Source organism: Drosophila melanogaster, chromosome 2R (genome assembly GCF_000001215.4).
Source record: "Drosophila melanogaster chromosome 2R".
Lineage (NCBI taxonomy): Eukaryota > Metazoa > Arthropoda > Insecta > Diptera > Drosophilidae > Drosophila > Drosophila melanogaster.
In genome coordinates, this window is record NT_033778.4 from 11,746,844 (window position 1) to 11,762,124 (window position 15,281).

The following is a 15,281-nucleotide window of genomic DNA, read 5'->3' on the forward strand; positions in this document are numbered from 1 at the left end:
CGATGGCACAGAAGGAGGTGGCGCCGCCTCAAGTTGACCTCAAACATTTCGGAAACATAATGCATAGATGGGGCAAAGTGACGCCAGCTTTTGGCTCCGTCAGGACATTTGAATATGACATCGCGGCTATGAACGTGGCTATATCTATGACGTCGTTATGGGCTGTTGGCGTCAATGGGATTGATTGCTTGTTGGCAAGTGCATTGCGTAAGACGTTCTCTCCCAGTGGAATCGCTGACGCCAGAGAAAAAACTATTGGAACCAAAACCCACCTACCAAAAATGCCTGACATTTGTATACTCTGTGCGTCCTTGCGGTGGTTTCCTTGATGGACAGGGACAGACCAACCGGCGCTGGTTGGACTGTGGCCAATTGGAGTGGTGTTGAGTGGATTGGCCCAGTTGGAGCCGCTCAGTGGGGCAATGGGTTGAAGTTGGGTGAAGAACTTTAGGATTATGGCCAAACAAAAATTATACAAACTTAATTAAGATTTTTGTGATTATCAAAAGATTATCAATACTTTAATGTGTGCAGTTTTCATTTCCTTTATCTTGATAAATATGAATGCGAAGCGACTTAAGTACGTTAATTTATAAACAACAACTCCTTTATGTACCGTTTGCATATTAAACTATTTTCGATTGTAACGCTTATTTAAATTCCTCGACTTTTCGGTTAATTGGCCTCAACTAGGCCAGCTTGCGGCTCATTCGGGCCATAATTGATGGTTGCCAGCTCGGGACGGAAAACCCTTTTGATCCATGATCAGGGCCTCATAGCCGAAATTCCCATTCATTGCCCAATCCGAACTCGAAGTGCAGCCAACTATCAGTGCAATTAGAGTCTAATAAGACGCAAAACACTAACGCCATGCGATGCATAAAATACAAGTAGTAATAGCATGAAAAAAGAAAAGAGCCAGAGATTCCGCAGGGAAGTCCAGTGGAGTCGAGTCGGCTCGAGAACAACTACCACAAACTGGGCAGAGATAGCCATCTAGTTAGCCAACAAATTGCATAGACAGTAAAGTGGAAATCTAACACACCCCACCGCCTCACCGCCCAGAATCGGCCATGAAAATGGTGAGAAATTTTCACAAATTGCGCCAGGCGATTCATTTCGCATTGCTGGAGGATGAGGATGGCTTTCTGGTTGGGTCCGAGCATGAGCATGATGGGGATGAGGTTGAGGATAAAGCCGGGCCTCGAATGCCCGGCTAATCCAGACGCAGGCGGCGGCCGCTTTGCTGGATATGATTAGGAATTTAAATGCTTTTGAATTATTAAATTAGTAAATATGCAACGCCCGGCGAGAGGCGAGATCCAAGATCCAAGATCCGAGATCCCAGATCTCGAACCAGCTAGCAGTTGTTGGTGCAGGTGCAGCTGGACCCGAAGCTGGGGCCAAAGTCAGGCTTCTGACTCAGGCAGGCTCCAAAACCAGTTAAAAGTCCATTAAAACGCCAGGGAGAAAAAGAGTTAGCCTGCAGCCAAAACTGACACAGTGGTTATGTATTCAATTTTTACATTTTATAACTTTGTGCTTGTATTATTCAGCATAGTTAGTTCATTTTTGTTAAATCATTCAACTTGAAAAGTAATTATTTACGTTTTTGTTATTAAGCAGCAGATATGAAGTCATAAACTGGCATGCTATTACTATTTTTATTGAATCATTTGTGACTACGTTTAATTTAAAGTTGATTACTTTAATTGGTACACAACAGTAGAAATATAAGTGAAAACCAGCAATATATTCGAATATAGTTTTTACCTGGAACAATAGTTTTGTTTGCAAAAAATATAATAATATTTTAAAATTTATATATATTTTTTTTTCCGTATTCAATCAACCTGTCCCACTGTGCGTTTGTGGCTGGTGGCGCAGCTCGTTTTGTTCTTGCCTGCTCTGCTCGTTGTTCGACTGTTGCTTTTGTTGTAATTACACGCCCGCCCAGTCGCCGCTGAAGTCGCCGCTACGCTGCGTGTAATCGAATCTATCAATCTATGAGATAAATCTTATTTTCTAATCTTGTTATCGTGCGCGCGCCGCGATCGACGGATCGCTCTGGACTCGAGGAACTTGCACTGGGACTGGGTCTTGCCTCACTTTTAAGCTGGGGGTTTTCTTTTCTTGTTACTTTGTCTGCATTTTTTTGTTTTTTTTTTTTTTTTGGCTGGTCAGTAAATTTTGCACAGCATTTCCGCCCAGGCACAAAAGCCGAACCACAAAACACTTGTGCATAAATTGACCAAATGGACAGCACTTGTTGGTTGGGGAACTTGACGCATTTGCATCTAGCTAAGCTAACTATTTGGCTGGAATCTATGTGTATCAAACTGGACACTTGGTCTTCCCTATAATTCATTTCATCTTAGTGCCCATTATTCATATTTCCAGCCGCCCTAAATAAGCAATCAAAAGTCAGTTGCTAACTACTTTAAAAGCCCTTAGGCGGTGCTCTCAACAATGACAGTTTAAACTAACTGCAACTAAAAATAGTCCACTTATATTTATAACCACTGAAGGGAAGCGGCTAAGCCAGCATGCAAAGCAAAAACAAAATATGAAAAGCAATTAACTTCGAGATTAATTTAAGCGCGCTTCAAACATTCAACGAAAATATTGAGCAACTAAAATAAACGGTAGGAATGGAAGCCAAACAAAACACACACGGGTTAAATGAGAAATAATGCGTACACTGCGGGAAATGTTCATTAATATAAATTTATAATATAATGTAACTCGTCATAAGAGCATGTTTGTTATTTTGGACTAAACGCACTAAGTGTCTAAAACTATGCTTTACAATTTAAAATTATATTCGGTAGTAGTATAGTATTACCCACCTTGAAATTATTGGTGCTAAGTTTGTTCTGGAATATCAAAACACTATATCGTTTTTATTTTATCAGTGTAACAAAGTCCAGGAGCAGGGGTAAGGCACAACTAGCGCCCTCGAAAGGCGAAATACTCTGTTTATCGCAAGGAAGCCGGCTCCTTCGGTGGCTGTGTCCGCTGTCCAGTTTGGGCCAACTCCCTTGGCCAGGTTCTTGATGCCAAAGTGGCAGAGGAGTGGAGTGCACACGGGCACATTGATTGAAAAAGATGAAAAGTGCATGAAATGCTATGCACTATTGGCAGCTGGGACTCGACTCAACTCGACATGGCTGGAATCGCCTCTCCTTTGGCGGACGGACAAACAGCCTGATGGACAAGGGACGTGGCGGGGAGGGGGGACGGTCCGAGTGGAGGTAGGCAATATTTAAACTAAAATGAACAAAAGATGCAAAGCGAAGCCGACACAATCTGTCGATGCTGATGACCAACAACGATGGCGATGATGAAGATCGTAATGAGCCGAGAGAGCCGGGGCCCAAGGAATGGGAATGGAAATGGGTCCACCGATCGGCCAGGTTTTTAGGAACGCGTCGTAGCGTGGCATGTTTACTTAACGAAACCAACCAACCAACCAACCCATTCCATTCCATTCCCAGCTCCCAGTCCAGTTCCCATCTCCCAGCCCAAGACCCAGTCCCATGTAAAAAGCCACTTGAGCATTGGTCAGCCTCCGCAGTGGATGTGACGGACCAACGGACAGTCAAACGGGCGGACGGACAGATTCGACTGCTGAGGTCAAGTGTAGTTTTTAATTTTTTTGTTTCAATATGCACATTCCCCCAGCGATTGTTCGCGCTGCTGTTCTTGTCCGCTGATGAATTATGTGAGGAAGTCCCCGCCGACCCGCAAGTCCATCGATTCTTCGATTCTGTTGTCTTTAGCTTGAGGGGGCGAAGCGATCGTGGAGCTTAAGTGGAGCTTAAGTCCGAGATTCACTTGATTCAAGGACAACAACAAAGGATATTTTCCAATGACTTATAAATATTTATTTTATTAAATTTATATGCGTCTTACAGCGTAGTTAAAAATGGAGTAAATTTTTTAGTTCATAGGAACTTACTCTATGTACTGCACCGAAAGTTTCTCTAGGCTTTTTATACATTTTTTCTTTATTTTTCAGAACGTCTTTGCTTTGCTGGGAAAAGCTTCGCTTTCAAGCCACTTTTAGAACCTCTTTGCGTTTTTAATATGCAACAAAAAAAAAGTTTGACCAAAAACCAAACAAATCCACCTCTAAGACATGCACTAAAATATGAAAAACTCAGACAAAATGCGTCGGTCAAACTGTAACATAAATCAAAAGTCGCCCATTTGCAAAAGGCTAGAGCGCCGTGTGCTGTCAGTTATTTTTGAGAGTTTTCGAGGAGTCAAGAGTCGAGGAGGAGTCAAGGAGTCGTCGGGCTATAAAAATTGCTTCCTCATAAAAATTCCGCTAAAAATATTTCTGGGTTGGCAGAGAGAGGACCTAAAACCGACACCTTCCAACGGCTGCAAAATGTTGTTAAACAATGAAAATGCCCCGACTGCAGTGGAGCAAAGAGTTACGAGAGTTACAAGAGGAGTGGGTCCAAAAAGGGGGCCCAGAACTCCGTAGCAGGCGGACTGGCAATGCCAATAAACTGTTGTTTATTTTCACTAGCGTCGGCGTCGCCGCAGCAGCGCATAAATATAAAAAAAAAATAAGAAAAAATACAAAATACATCCATCACGATGGCTCCAAGTCCAAGTGCAAGTCCCCAGTCATCGTCGTTGTCGTCGGCAATTTATCTTTGAAATCAGCGCCTGACTTCGCTTATATCTCTGTTTCCATCCTGTTTTTTTTTGTTTGTGGCCTTTTTCCTTTGCTTGTAATTAGATACGCGCTAAAGCAACCCACACAGCCTAGAACAGGTGAGCAAAATCTACACACAGGTGAAAATATTGAGTAGTAATCATTTGGGAAACATCAATAGATTGGATGTACTGCCTGCTTAAAGGAGAAACCACCAAGTTATTGTAAAAACAAATATTGCTCTCTTTTTCTATAATGAGACATTTTAGATTTCGATGAACATTGCACTTAATAATCAATTCAATTGGTTTTGGGTACAAATTTTCCTCTCTGTAGGCAATCGCGTTCGTTCTGCTGTGGGCGTGGCCAGGAATTAAGCTATATGGAAAGCCCAGCGACTTTGAGTCGATTGTTGGCTCAGCAACATGGGTTAGGACCCAGTCCCACTTTCCCGCTTTCGAGCAGACAAAGTCAATGTCCGAATCTGTGACTTTGCATGCGCAATCAGTGCAAACAGCCACCTCAAATCCCCAAACCCCCAAAACCCCACCTGCTTGACTGTTGGATCTCGGACCCTGTTGAAGTGCTAAAATGCAAATGCAAATAGTTGGCCTCACCAATGTGTCTGCATTTGCATCTCTTCATCTGCATCTGGCAGTCAAATCATTTGACTTGTGGTTCTCGACTGGCTCTTGCACTTGTTGTTATGACTTTGTTATGTGGTGTTACCTGGGTTAGGTGTGTTCGGTTTGGTTTGGTTTTGGACGGGTCTTGTGTGCTGCTCCCATTGTTCAGTAGGTCAGTCCTTGGGCTTTAATTTGATATAAGTTGTTTGGTGAATTTGATGTCTATGCATAGTTGCTTTAAATGCTCTACGCCTCTGTATTTAATATCAAATTTATAAGACGTATATATTGAATTGGATCTCTTTGTTTTATTGCAGGCATATCTTCGGCCATCTTGTATACGATTTGGTTTAACTATAAAGTACACCTGTTCTTATTATATACTCAGCTTTGATTTGCCATTCTTAATAAGGAAAGTACAATTTAGCCATTTATAAAAGTCGAAATAAGGGGTTTTAAAGTTTGGTTGTGGTTCAAACATTACAATTACCTGTCAGTCTGCCAGCCGAATGGTATTGGATTTGTTCAGTTATCGAATCGACTATACAAATGCCATTAAAAATGTGAGAAAGCCTAACGATTGCTGTTTAGTTACTGTCTAGTTCCCACCAAATTTACGGAATTTTTTCGCATGGCCATGTGGAAAAATCTAACGACTCTCCTAGGGTGTTGTAACGCATTTGAAAGCATTCGATTTTTATGGATTCCTTGACGCATCTCAGACACTTTTCCAGACGAGTCTTGCCCGCCGGCGATCGTAACCCTCATTGACCCCGGAGCACAAAGTTTGCACTTAAAAGTAAAAGCTTTGCCAACGGCCAACGAAACCATGTTGGGTCAAGAAAACCCAATACACGGCTCTATGAAATCTATGCAAATGGTGAGACCCCCGGTAGGAAAATATTTACCTAATTACCAGGCAAAACGGATGGACACATATATTTGCGCGACGGGCACAAAGCTGCGTTGACAACCAGCTAAGCGCTACGAAACTCCGGCACTCAGACGGTAGACATATGCGAAAATTGACAGCTAACAGCGGAAAAACAACAAAAGACAACGACACCGAGTGCTCGAAACAAAAAGTTTCCACTAAAAAGACGCAACAGTAGTGACTGCCAATTGAAGGTGTAATGGAAATGGAACTCAGCTTGTTGCTTACTGGCACTGGCACCTCGTAATGCCCCTACCCAATACGAGTATGTTCGGCATCTGAGGACTGTCAAGTCATGCGACGCGTTGTTTACGCGGCATAATGAGTTATTAGAAAACGTTTAATAATTTGCATAAATCAACAGGCAACGCGATAAACTTGTACAGAAAATATGAAAATACAGATAGAGTTGGGAAAAAACGGAAAAAAACCTAAATTAAATACGCACGGAATTTGACAAAAACAAGAGGCACATTCTGTTTTCAAGTCGTATTGGAAATACCCTTCAATTATCCTGTTGCTTTTTTGAAGAAATAATACATTTTAACACTCAAATTTTCTGAAAAGACCATGTTATGACACCGCTGATCTTATGCAAAAATCATTATCGAAATTCGCTTTAATCTAATACTCTAATCCCAACTTTATTTGGTATTAAAGGAACACGTTTTTGATTAGCGTACATTGGCTTACCCCACTAGTTCATGATCTTGCTCCCAGTTTTGTCCAATTTTTGTTGGCTTTTTTACCCTCCTATTAAACGACTTTGACATTTTTGGTACGCGCAATTGCAAAAAATAAAAGCAAAATATTAAGTAAAAATGATTGGAGTAGCCCGTGGAATTTGCTGTGCAAATAAATAGCAAAGCGTTTTGTAAGCTGTCCATGATAAGTATCATAGCTCAGTGCCATTTTTTTTTATGAATAATTGTATTTTGCTTTATTTTAGTACCGGATTTGAGGCCAAAGTCTAACCTGGAATCATGAATAAAGGAATATAGCTTAATGATTTGGTAATTAAATAGATAAGATACACTCGAGGCAGTATTGCCTTGGTGAATTCCCCTGAAATATAGAAGAGATCAGGGGTTACTGGGTTTTGTTATATACAAAGAGAAATGTGAGGAAACAAAATTCCATTGTTATCGGAGGCGTTTATCTATGGTCGTAAAACCAAGCCTGCATGGCTTTGACAATTAATTTATTTTATGTCAAACACTTTTGTCCATAAATATTATCTATTTTTAGCTTCCGCAGTAAATGCACAACTTGAATTAATTTTGCCAGTAATCAAATATAATTATAGAATTCATGATATTTGCGTAACTGTTCGTTTAATGAATCAACAAAGCTTGAATCATTTTATCTAGTGGTCTTATAGGTCGAATCAATGAAATATTTATTACTATTACTTAAATATAAGATTCAACAAAGAAGTTAAATAAATATAACATTCAACAAAGAAGTTAAATCATCTTAAATCTGGTACAATATTTTGCCTATACTTGCACTATTTACTTTATAACTTAGTTATTTATTTTGACTGGCTTTGAGTTTATTCCTTAATTTGCCAAAGGAATCTATGGAATTCCCTGGATATCTCATCTCCTGCGCCATCTCATCTTTCCGCTCTGCGGATAGGTTTTTAACAAGGTGCGATAAACAACAAATTAATGCCCTGGCACGATGACAGTTCCGCACAGTGAGCGCCGGAATTAAATTCCACATAGCGCTCGACTGGGCGCCGATGGATATGCGAAAGGAGGAGAAAGGAAAAGGGCTTTCGGTTTGGGCCTGGTCCGCGGGAACAATTCATAATTGTCATATATTTATTGATGAGATACTGCGCGCTTGATTTTACGGGCGCTTAATAAAATGAATTTTTCAACACACAACGCATAGGGATAATGATCGCTGGCGGGAGTCTGGGGACGCCGACCATCTGATAGGCCATTTGATCGAAAGCTTCGATATCCGAGCGGGCTATCTTCCCTCTCGCCCTGCATCCCTCTCTTTCGCTCATGCGACGGCGCATTTTTATTACAAGCGAGCGCCACCCGCTGCGCAGGTGTGTAAGTTTTTTCTTTTTGTTTTTACGATGCTGTTTTCGCTGTTCGCCTTCTGCTGTCGTTGTTGTTGTTGTGTCCTTCGGATCGCTTTGTCTTTTGTCTAGAGCGGGTGGCTATTGCCCTCCCTTTCGGCAGGGTCCACGCATGCCTTCTCCCTCACTCTATGCACTGTAATAATCATTTCTCTTGTGCCAAGTGTATATTATATAAATATATAAAAATTATATTCTTTCAGAAATATACTAGCTGTTAGATATCCTTCTCAATAATTAATTATATCAACGAATTGTTCTTGCCTTGGCACCTCGAATTTTCTCTCAGTCCAAGCCATTTCGCAATTTGTTACTCTTGGCGTGTTCACACCATTAAAGATGGCCCAAAGAGAAGCTGTTTTGTTCCGTGGCGTTCAAATTAATAGGCCTCGTCCCGTAAGGATCTATGATTAATGAAGCGCGACTATCGCTGCCTTAATGCTGTCAATATATCACAATATGCACAAAACACTCGGCTAACCGATTACCGTCCCCGGATCACAGAAGGTGTCTATAATCCCAATCCCAATCCCGATGATATTGCGTGAGCTGGACATCGCGTGAGTAATCAGCTGCATGTGGGTAATGATGATCTCTACTCCCTCGAAAAGATCTTGGCCCAAAAAACAAAGCATAAATGCTTTCAATGCCAACGACTTGACTCACTGCCACTTTGCAACATGTTGCTTGGATCATGCAACACGCGGCCAAACTCAAACCTGTTGTTGTTTCTTTAATGAACTCTCCATGTGTGTGTGGCAAAAATCGCATGGGAGAGTAGTAAAATGTTTCGATGGTAATAGACTCGAACAACCCCAAAAGAAATAATTGGGGTGACCAGTTTTTATTAGGTTATAATATGTATTAAATTATAAGGAAACATGTTTTTAAATATAAATATTTCTTTATATTTATCAAATCTAGATTCCAATAAGGATAAGAGCTGTAAAATTTAAAATTATTAATTGACTTTTACATTATGTTTTTTTGAAAAGTAATAAAAAAAAAACGGTTTAAAAGTTTCAGCAATACGATTTTGTATTTGAGTTTGTAATTCGAAAATTGTACATTTACTTGATTTACCTAATCCCATATAAACTGTACCGTATAATAAAATGTACATCTGGCTAAAACTTTCAGGACCTATTTCGGAGCTTTTATAAGCTTTTCAATCCAGAAAATGGTCACTCCAGAACTGCAAAGCAACAGAGGAAATGTTTACTGGTCAGTCGTAAATCCACCCCTAGAAAAAGGTCTCTTTCTTCAGTTTTGCAAGCTAAGAGCATTTATAAAAATTCATAAAATCGCATGCAATTTTTAGCATAGACCGTTAGCTACTCTCTTTCTTTTGCAAACTTGAAAGAGCGAAATGTTTTCTCTTTTTTATGGCAATCAACTCGCTCTCATTGCTGTTGTTGTTGCTTTCCCTCCTCTTCCCTGATTCTTCCTCTTCCTCTTCTTCTTCTTATTAGCCTCAAGTGGTGAGCATACACCCCGCCGCCCACCCGCCACGCCCCCTTTCCCAGGAACTATTAAAAACTGGCCGGTCTCAATAAGAAAAGCCAATGCTCTGCTTCAGTCGACGCAGGCGACTGCAGCTGAGACAGCAAAATATTGTTGGCCAGTTTGGCATCGCATTTAGTTGGGTTCGCAACAACAAAACATAACAAACCGCAGTCGCGAATCGGACGAAATCGGATTCGAAATCAGAAATAACGAACATAACTCGAGCTAAATTAACAAAATAATAACATTATAAATTAACAAAATAAAATTGTGCGTTAAAAAAACGTCAAGAAGAGTGAATTACATGGAAAAAACGAATCATAAGAAAAACAAATTTAAGTGCTTGTGAGCTTAACACCTTATTGCCCACCCCCACAGTTATTTATTCCGCTTGTCTTCCTGTGGTCGAAAAGTGGGGAGAACGATTTTCGCTGCGTTCATTTGAGCCCTTTAAGCCGTTTAGCCAGGATCTAAAGGAATAGACGAAAAACGAACCCCTTTTTGGCTTAGCTGGCAGGACTTAAAATATGGTTTTCCGCTCGAAACTTTCGGGGGATGGTAAAGTGATTCATAAATAGGTGGAAAAGTTATGGGCACAGTGAGGCCTAATGCAAGAAAACGAAAAAATACATACAGCAGTAAATATCAAGAAATTTTTAAAATATCCATTAAATGATCTGAAAACATTTTTGATCATATTCGCCTATGTACAGGAATTTATAAAAAAAAAAACACAACGAGGGTTGAATTATTTCTAAAAAGATTAAGACTTCCTAAGTATCTGCTATTTTAAAATAAATTTAATTAAAAAATCTTAAGCAAAAGCCTAAGTTTTCTAAACAAAACTATGTAAGCGTATTTAAAACGTTTTAAATAAAATTATCAAGGACCCCCAATGTCATTGATATTGAGTTCCACCAATTAATATAGATAATAGTTCATTATTTAAGAGAGCTATTCTGAACATCTGATCCTTCAGCTTCATTTAAGAAAAAATTGCAGAGCTCTTTTCTCTCTGCTAATGTAGTGCTTAAGTCTTAGTCCTGCTTCGCAGGACACGCACGTGTTGTTGGCTTTCTCTTATTTGCTCTCTTTGCGCAGCGGCGCAGCTTGAGGTCTCTTTTTCTGTGATACTCTCGGCACATTCGTTTCTCTCAGTGTCGCTCTCCAGTGTAAAACGGCTTGTTCTTCCACGCAGTTTTGACACTTGTGACATTTTTGACACACAAATCAATTGTTACGTGAATTTTCAGCGCTGCAGCAGCACAGGCAGCAGCGCCCAGCGACATCGGGTAAACGCTCATAAAATCGGGTAAAAATTCCAACAAAAAAGTAATAATTTTTTTCGACATTTGCAAGAGTCAGAGCGAGATGTTGTTAACCGAAAAATAGTGATTTTCGCCGTGTAATCGAGCAAAAATCGTTGCCTACTTTTGTGCGCTGCGTGTGTGTGACATAATTTGCCGTTCGCCGAGAATTTTAACTTAAGGATTCCCCCACAGGAGAGCCTCGCTATCGTGACCTCAGAGTGCATAACACACCACTCGCCCGAACCTCCCCTTTATGGGGGCCTTCTTTTCGCTGCAAATCGATTTCTGTTTCCGGCATTTTTCACGTGGCTGCTGCTGTCTCCCTTCACTCAGAAAAAAAAACCGTATTAAAATATTTTCCGAAATTACAATTTTGTTATTTTGCACTTTGTGTTCCTTCAAGAAAATGTTAAATTATGAAACAAGGATTCCTTGCCTTGAAGTAATCGTAAAAATTAAAATTTATGCATTTTGAGTGGCTAATTGTGAATTTATCACCAAAAAGTGTTAAAGTATATTGCTTGAATTTTGGTTACAGATATTAATTAGTGAGTCCGCCTATTATCACAAAAAGTAAAGCACACAGCAGGATTCAAGCAGAATAATTGGTTATCTTCAGGTACTTTATTTTTTTGAATAAGTTGGAGACATTTGCTGAGGTTCAATTCGAGTTTTTTCTTAGTGCTCCCATCGTCTGTTTCGTGCAGTTTTGGCATTTTGCTGCCGTTCTGGCTTTCCCGCTGTTGTTGTTGCCGCCTAACGATTTTTCCCGCAAACAACACGGCAAAGTGAAACGTGCCAGGCCAGAGGAAAAGCCAAAATGAAAAGCCCCAAAAGGCGGCGAGAGAAATGAGAGAACATTAACAGCAAGGTGGCCGTAATCGTAAATCGCGAATCGTAAACAGTTTTCTGGGCGCTGCGGGGAACCAGCTGAAAGTAACAGTCAGCCTGGTTGGTTTATCGGAATCGTTTTTGATTTCCTGCCTTTGGCCTGTTTTCCCGTATTTCGTATTCCGTATTCGGTGGTCCGTAGTCCATTTTCCGTGCTCTGCTTCTAGCCACTTCGCCACCATTCGCTTTTGGGGGTTTTCCTGCTCGTTTAGTTTCGGTTTCGGTTTCAATTTCAGCCAGTCAGTCAGCTGCTGCTTTTCACGTGGCACGTGTCGTATGAGTAATATTTTTCGGGTGCCCTTTCTCGCTTGCAGTCGCCTCTTCGCTCAGAAAACCACAATGATCAAAGACTGTTTAATTGATATATCAACTGACACAAATAAATAAAATAAAGTGCTTAAATCAATCGCAATTGCAAAGTGTTCAAAATTCTTAAGCCTAACACCAAAATTGCCAATATAACCGCAAAAGACATTGAATAATTGGCTTTAAAATCGATTCTACGAAATCGCATTTTAAATGTTCGACTGGATTAAATTTAACAAAGAAGCGTAGACGAAATACGAATGCAAATTAGATGCAAAATAAATGGGTAAAATGAGGTCAAGTAAATACGATGTAAGTATGCAATAATATATTAGTTGTGTAAGGTATGTAAAAATAAGATATAGTTTAATGAAATTATTATTACCACCTTTGAAGACAAAACATCTTTTATAATTATGACTTCATTTACCACTCAACCCATTTATCACTTAAAAGTAGAATAGCCTTTCACTTTGAGCCTAATTATTTTTGGTATACAATCAGCCAGAACTGACTTTCGCTAACTCCCCCAAATTGGCCATCAATCTTAGCCTTACCCTTTTGCAATTACCAGAAATCTGCCCAAAGCCAATTGAAGGTTATGCCATCGCATTCAGACTCCAGGTGGTGAACTCAGCTGGTTAGCGAACTGAAAATTTACATAATCACTTAACTCATGGCCCACATTTCAGGTGATTATCATCGGGTCGGTGGAGAAACAATGCCCCGGCCAAAAGATTTGGACATAAATTAAGTCCAGAAACGGAAAACGGACGAGCTGTCTGCCCTTAATCTTGAATTACAAATCGAGTGCAATTATCCGACGGGACGGCTGCAATGAGTCTCTCGAATGGGTTCTTGGTCCCCCCTTTTGGGGGGCCACTTGGCAATTTGTTTTCACACTTTACGATTTGCATGGCCGGATCAATGTTTTCGATAAGCGTCGACAAGGTTTCCTTGGGAGTCGGAACCTGGTTTTGGACTGGCTCCAAAGGAGACCCATTCTCTAGCCCGGGAGTCTCACATTCCACTTCCCACTTCCACCGACATTTGCGTGCCCAGTTTTACCCCTTTGGCGCTACTGTGTGCGCCTTTAAATTTCGCATTTAATTGATTTGTCAACACAAATGTCCGTCGCAGCTTCCTGGCCAACTAAGCCGCTTATTCGCAGCGACTTGGCCTAAACACACGAGTTATGCCGGCATAAATTGCCGACTTTAGTCTTTGACTGCCAATCGAAAGTCGAGTGCTGGCCGAGGTCCAAGCGATACGTGGTTATTTCGAAGACTTCAAAGCAGCATCGGCGCATCGCCAACTGCAATCATCAATCAAATAATAAAGAGCGGGGAAATGTGTATCTTTGCTCACTCAATCCGCTAAATGTTGCAAACTCATTTGGAATGAGTATGGAGGGAATGGAGGGCTCCAGGACGCTTCTGTGTGGGCGATTCTTACGTGGTCGGACTCTTAATACTCGATGGGATGCACTCTTGAATGGAGCAAGTGAGGATTGGCACAGTGGCGAGCTTCTTTCTTAATATTTGGACGGTTAAGAACTTGATTAATGGAGCTTAACATAAGATATTTATACTAAGGAATGGAAATATTTTTTTTTTTGTAAGTTTTTAATAATCGATCATCTTATATTTATTATATATCTTAAGTAGATATTAGATATAAAACGATTGTGCCACTGTATTTGCGCCATTGTCTTCTGACGCTTGGCGACATTCCTGATTTCCCTTTTATTTTTAGGTAGCGCCAGTGCGCCCTCCCTGAATCTTGAATCTGAATTATGTTGTCATGTCCCCCGGCTCTTTGTTTTGCCTTTGCTCCGTTTGGCTTTGTCTTTTGGCTTTGTCAGTTGGCTTTCGGTTTTCTGGCTTTTTGGCTTTCTGCAAAATGCGAACACGCGCCCCAGCACGTGGGCGAATCATTTCTGCCGCCGTTTGTGTCTGTTTCCTTTGATATATTTTTGGTGGGGAGGGGGAGCTCCATCTGTGCGGCGCTTATTAATTGTGTGCGAATGTTTGCACAATTTGTCAATATTATCGCACAAAACATGACCATTGGCAGCCGCCCCCGCACTGCGCACTGCCCCATCCCGCCAGCCATAACGTCTTGTTCAGCTACCAAAAATGGTTTGCCTAAGTGATTTGTGATTTATGAGTTCACTCGATTTTCGCTTGCACATTTAATGGGATGTGGCGGCAGTGATTGTCACTCACTTTTCTACACAGAAAACAAACTTTTTGATCGGAATAGAAGTACTGCCAAAGTAGCTGAGTTTTCTAACCATAATTTTGTGGCATTTATATATAGAACAGTTAAATAAAGTTCAAGGGGAAGTTATATAGAATAGTTTAATAAAGTTAAAGAATAGTTTGTAGGTAAAAAATTTTATGATTTAACAAATAAATCGTTTTAAGGATCCTAAAGATCATATTTCTTTGCTCTGTACGTATCTCTATCTCTATCTACCCGTCTATATAGATATATATCTATCTCTAGCTGCAGCTCTGTCTTTGGCCTGGGGGCCTGACTATTTGCTAATTCCCCAGCCCCAACCCGCTCACGTCTGGCAATATGCTTTACGACTTTATAATGCCCGGCTAATTGGGTCAACCAGCTTGTTGGTAAAAGGGGGGCGGGGTGGAAATGGGGGTGGGGCAGACGATGGAGAAGGGGTAGCCAACGCATGTTTCAAATGTTTGATAAACGCGTTGTGGCATTGCCTCCTGACACCACTCATACATATTAATGCCAAACGACGACAATGTTGTATATCTGCGTCTGGTAGCCAACTGGGTGTTGTTCCAGTGTTGGCCAAAACCCACGGACAAGCTAACGAATTGGCACCTGGGATATGGGATCTGAAGTTGGGTTCCCCATCTGAGTTGAGTGGGCGTTCCTGAGCACAAAGGAGCTATGATTG

General features: G+C 40.8%; 1 protein-coding gene across 1 annotated transcript in view; it reads left to right on the forward strand.

The window, feature by feature from the left end:
- The first annotated feature begins 9,973 nt into the window (after window positions 1–9,973).
- Window positions 9,974–15,281, forward strand: part of ths (thisbe) — a 57,608-nt gene continuing 52,300 nt past the window's right edge. The window contains exon 1 of the mRNA NM_001259339.2: window positions 9,974–12,658. The gene's annotated coding sequence lies outside the window, so the exon portion shown is untranslated. The remainder of the gene's footprint in view (window positions 12,659–15,281) is intronic.